This window comes from Salvelinus fontinalis, chromosome 36 (assembly GCF_029448725.1).
Source record: "Salvelinus fontinalis isolate EN_2023a chromosome 36, ASM2944872v1, whole genome shotgun sequence".
Lineage (NCBI taxonomy): Eukaryota > Metazoa > Chordata > Actinopteri > Salmoniformes > Salmonidae > Salvelinus > Salvelinus fontinalis.
The window spans coordinates 16,793,146-16,799,459 of record NC_074700.1 but is presented as its reverse complement, the minus strand read 5'-3'; positions in this window follow the sequence as shown (position 1 = coordinate 16,799,459).

Here is a 6,314-nt window from a genome sequence, read left to right as displayed (position 1 = left end):
TGTCATCGGAAGAATTCTGAGAAGGTTAGTGAAAAAATTAATATATTTTGGCGATGTTTACGTTATCGCTCTCTTTGGCTAGAATCAATGCTCTGGTAACGTTTGCATATGTGGTATGCTAATATAACGATTTATTGTGTTTTCGCTGTAAGACACTTAGAAAATCTGAAATATTGTCTGTATTCACAGGATCTGTGTCTTTCGATTAGTGTATGCTGTGTATTTTTATGAAATGTTTGATGATTAGTAAGTAGGTAAACACGTTGCTCAATGTAGTTTTTCTAGTCCATTTGTGACGGTGGGTGCAATTGTAACCTATGACATCTACCTGAAATATGCACATTTTTCTAACAAAACCTATCCTATACCATAAATATGTTATCAGACTGTCATCTGAGGAGGTTTTTTCTTGGTTAGGGGCTATCAATATCTTAGTTTAGCCAAATTGGTGATAGCTACTGGTGTTGAGAGAAAATGGTGGACAAGAAAAATGGTGATTTTTGCTAACGTGTTTAGCTAATAGATTTACATATTGTGTCTTCCCTGTAAAACATTTTAAAAATCTGAAATGGTGGCTTTATTCACAGGATCTGTATCTTTCATTAGGTGTCTTGGACTTGTGATTTAATGATATTTAGATGCTACTATTTAATTGTGACGCTATGCTAGCGGTGCTAATCAGTGTGGGGGGGGGGGGGGGAGGGGGGGGGGGGGGGTGCTCCCGGACCCGGGGTAGGTGCTCGGTAGAGGTTTTAAGCTAGGGGTAATAAGAAAACAGACATTTTGAGTTCTTACAGTACATGCATGAACAATGATATGTGGATTCTTTATTAATATAAATATTTATCTTTCAGCTTTGTCTCTTGCTGTTGTTGTCAGTCAGTCTGATGTTTGGAGCACCTTCACTCTTGGAGACACAGCTGATTTGGAATGCTTCATCACTGTGGATGACGATGGCAGGACAAGCCCCAATAAATAGCACTGTGAACATTGATACTGACTTAAGTCGTTCTGTTTGAGGGAATGGGTCAGAGGTGACAGAAGTTATCATGAAGGAAAATAGTTGAAAAACTATTGAGGTAACACCCAATCTGAGTATGCACTTTCTACTCTTGTTGAATACTTTAGGTTATAGGAAAGGCTTTTAGCTTGTTTGTATTCTTCACATACTTTGCAGATCTAACTGAGCAGCAGGGGTCTGGTTTTTATCTTCCAGATGAAGAGAGGTATGAAAAGAACATTTGTGGTTTTGATGCACTGAGAGGTGTTGTGAGAGCTGAAGGCCAGTCTTATTTTAGTGCATTTTGTTTGTCTTCAGCAGAGAGAGGATGACGCAAGATATGTCGACCGTCTTCATCTCACAACCCCTTATGGTTAACCGCCACTCAAATCACTCACGCGTTTCTCCTTACACATGTCACGTGGTGGAAAAGTGACCTGGTTCTTTTGAGCAGGCACACTTATAGAAACAAACAGTGCTATCTAGAACCTAAAAGGGTTATTCGGCTGTCCCATAGGAGCACCTTCTGAAAAAACATACAACATTTTCAACAAGTACAATTTGTTGGGCGGCGGGCAGAGAGAGAGAGAGAGAGAGAGAGAGAGAGAGAAGCGAGAGAAGAGAGAGACAGACACCCATCCCCCAGTGTTAGTTTAAGAGGCCAGTGATGTTCACCTCAGCAGGTCTCACTCATCACTGAACTGCTCCTCCCTGTCACTCACACCACAGGAAGTGATGCGTTCTTCACTGGCCCCTCCTCCACCTCAGACTCCAATCATATTCTCCTTATAAGGCAACTAGATGCTTTTCTGAATAGGGGGCTGTGATCAGTGCAGTGAAGACAGGAAATACTAAGCGGCGAATAACATCATGACAAACAACAATTTGACAGTTTTGATTAAACTCTAGTTTTATTAAGTAATCAATGTAATACAATTGTCCATGCTGGATACTTTGTCTTTTACGGCCAACTTATTAAAGAATAACCAAATCACTAATAAACAGAGAACTAAGCTAAGAGAGGCCAAAAGAGGCAACTACTCCTCTGTGGCCATTAAACAGTTGTGGTTTGAGGTTAACTCCCCCTCTCTAACCACCTCTGTACCACTGAGCTGTGTGGCCTAACAGAGTGGAAGAGGCCTACAGTGACCCTGAGGTACAACGCACAGAAACTACAGAGATATTTACTGAACTACATTTCAATACATTTGATTTAACTACACATTCAATATAGGAACATTTAAACTTGTATTCAAATATATGGCAAACCACTTGTCCACCTCTCCATCCTCCACTTTGTCATCTTGTAGCAGCATACACTACATGGGGGTTCAGCTCCTTCTCTCTTCTTCTCTCCCTCTTCTTTTTCTTGGAGGTGAAATTCAGGACGGCATAATTCAGTGCATCAGGATCTTGGTTCTGTACATTTGGAAACCCCCTAACATACAATTATAATTTACACTGTTTTTGAATTGCTTATATTTTCAAAATAATTTCACTGAACAAATAGTATTTACCTGATATTTTTGTGGATGTTGTTGCTAGTCAGGTCCTGAATCTGATATAAAACAGATGAGAGAACTGATCATTCCATTGTTGTGCCCACAATATATATTTTACCTAATCTTTCAATTCTCAGTATATAGTATGTCAGGTGTTGGCAACCCTGTTCCTGCAGTGCCGCAAGTAGTGCAGGATTTTGTTCCAACTCGGCACCACACCTGCCTAACTAAGCTAATTGATCAGTTCAGTGATTGCCTAAATTGAACACACCTGGTCTTCCAGATCAGTTAAATCAAAAACATAAAGTGCCTGTGGCACTCCAGGACCAGGGTTGCCTACACCTACAGTATGTCATGTGAAACATTTTCTATGTAAGGGATAGGGGGCAGCATTTTCACTTTGGATGAATCGCGTGCCCATAGTGAACTGCCTCCTACTCAGCCCCAGATGCTAATATATGCATATTATTATTACTATTGGATAGAAAACACTCTGAAGTTTCTAAAACTGTTTGAATTATGTCTGTGAGTATAACAGAACTCATATGGCAGGCAAACTTCCAAACAGGAAGTGAGAATTCCGAGAAGGGTTGACGTTAAAGCCATTGCCTATTCAATTCCCTGTAATATATGGATCTGTTTGCACTTCCTACACCTTCCACTAGATGTCAACAGTCTGTAGAACGTGGAATGAAGCCTCTAGTGTGATGTGGGGCCGGATGGGAGGTGTTTCAGTCACTGGTCTGGCAGATTGCCAGTTCTTGCTCACGCGCTTTCCTCATGATATCGCCTTTCCTTCCATTACTTATACAGACATGAAGAAATGCTTCGGTTGGAACGTTATTGGATATATATGAGAACAACATCCTGAAGATTGATTCTCTACTAAGTTTGACCAGTTTATTCGACTTGTAATATAACTTTTTGAAGTTTTCGTCCGATGTTTGCCTTCATCTGCGCGAGCGTTTGGACACGTGTACTACACATGCTAGCTAAAGTTGCTAATTGGACATAAGTAATGGACATTATCGAACAAAACAACAATTTATTGTGGAACTAGAATTCCTGGTATTGCATTCTGATGAAGATAATCAAAGGTAAGGGAATATTTATGATGTCATTTCGTATTTCTGTTGACTCCAACATGGCGGAGCAATTTTGTTAAATTTGAGCGCCGTCTCAGAATATTGCATGGTGTGCTTTTTACGTAAAGTTAAAAAAACAGCGGTTGCATTAAGAACAAGTGTATCTTTAATTCTATGTAAAACATGTATCTTTCATCAAAGTTTATGATGAGCATTTCTGTCATTTGACGTGGCTCTCTGTAATTTCTCCGGATATTTTGGAGGCATTTCTGAACATGGCGCCAATGTAAACCGAGATTTGTGTATATAAATATGCACATTATCGAACAAAACATAAATGTATTGTGTAACATGATGTCCTATGAGTGTCATCTGATGAAGATTATCAAAGGTTAGTGATTCATTTTATCTCTATTTCTGCTTTTGTGACTCTGTCTTTGGCTGGGAAAAATGGCTGTGTGTTTTTTGGATTTGGTGGTGATCTAACAGAAATATATGTTGTGTTTTCGCTGTAAAACATTTTAAAAATCGGACACGATGGGTAGATTAACAAGATGTTGATCTTTCATTTTGCTGTATTGGACTTGTTAATGTGTGAAAGTTACATATTTAAAAAAAATTGTTTTGAATTTCGCGCGCTGCCTTTTCAGCGGAATGTTGTGGGTGTTCCGCTAGCGGAACCCCTGGGCTAGAAAGGTTAATGAAGCAGAGCTTATCAAGAAAGGTGAAGATCTCTCTCTCTCTTATAAATCTGAGTCCATATATTTTTAGTAAGGGACATTACTGGAGTCTGGGGTCCAACTTTTGTTGACTCAAACAATCTGTGGGTCAAGATTTTCAGAAATCATGTTCTTTAGACCAGGATTTAACGTGATCCCCAGGTACTTCAAGTTTTTATGGACCCATTGAAACCTCCAGCTGAGGAGGTCATTTCTCAGACAATGTTTTGATCAAGGAATTACTTTAGATTTGGTCCAGTTTACTTTATAGCCCGATATCTCTGAGAATGCATTTACAAGGTCCAGTAAAGGTGATATGGAGAATTGGGGGTCTGATATTAATATTAATATGTCATCTTTATAAAGCAGTTGTTTATTCTCCCTACCTCCCATATTCATCCCTTTGATTGACTGATGCAGCAATCAAAGGGATGATGGTTCTAATGCTATAATAAATATGAGGGGCGAGAGAGAGTCACCTTGTTTCGTGCCTCATCCTACAGAAAATGGAGATGATCATAGTCCGATTTGGGGTCATTGTACAGAAGTTTAATAATATTCTGAAAGCCCTGTCCAAATCCAAATGTATTTATAGTCTAAAGCAAGTAGTCCCAGCCCACCCTAGCAAAGGCTCTCTCTGCATCTAGGGATAAGGCTGCCACTGAAGTATCCAAATCTTTTGCCTTCCAGATGACATGCAATATGCCCCTACAATTATCAGATGAAGTTCTGCATTTCACAAATCCCACCTGATCTGGATTCATGATTTTCTTAATGATATGATTCACCCTCATAGCCAGAAGTTTTGTAAACAGTTTTCAATCACAATTTATCAAAGAAATTGGACGGTAGCTCCCACACTCATGGGGATCCTTTCCCTTTTGAGGATTTGAGTGATTACTGCATCACTCATAGAAGGTGGGAGCTGACCTGTGTCAATCGATGTGCTAAGCTGCTCTGCAAATCTTTTATAGAAATCATCCAACCCTGGAGTTTTACCGCCTGGTGCTTGTCTTATAGTTTCGGTCAATTCCTCTAAAGTAATAGGGCGGTCGATCCAGTTCCTGTCATCCTCTGTTATTAATATAGGAAGGTTCAGATTCTGAAAGAATGCCTCTGCTTTCTGCATATCTAAGGGACCGTCTGAAGTATAAAGTTCCTGATAAAAGTTTCGATATATATAGTTTATTTCTTTATGATTGGTAATCAGCTTGCCTGTCTTATTTCTGATTCCACCTTCTTGCCGATCTGCTTCTCTAGATTTCAATTGACTGGCCAACAATTTGACTGCCTTTTCACTAGATTCGTACTATCTCTGCTTCAGCCTGTACAGGGAATTTTTCGCCATTTTACTGAATAAAATTTCAGCTCATATTTGTTTTTTGTCAGATTTACAAGAGAAATGTTGATAGATTGGTCCAATATTCCCTCTCCAGCATTTTAAGCTCTGTTTCAAGTTCATACCTTTCTGTTTATCACATTTTTTAATAGTATCTGATGGTTGTATCATTACTCCGCGTATGTACGCTTTAAAAGCTTCCTAGACATGTACCTGTTTCGCACTATTGTTGTTTGTTTCAAAGAATATCATAATGTGTGTTTTAAGGAATTCACGAAACACTTTGTCAAGTAAGAGGCTGGTGTTCATTCACCAATATTTAAAATGTTCTCTTTCTTCTCCTGTTCTAACAGTCAGAACAATGAGTGCATGATTTATAATAGCTATCATGCCCACATTGCAAGCACCCACTTTATCTATGAGAGAGTGTGAGATCAGAAAGCAGTCGATGCGTGAATAAACAGTGTGCCTATTTGAAAAGAATGTGTAATCGCGAGCGGTTGGAATCATCAATCTCCACATATGAGAAAGACCAACATCTTAACACATTGTTTTAATTGCTTCTTGAGTTTTTGAGGTCCTGGTTAGACCAGTTTTGGATTTATCTAAAAAAGCATCAGGGACCTGATTATAATCCCCCCCCCCCCCCAGCACCAGAGGAAAATCACC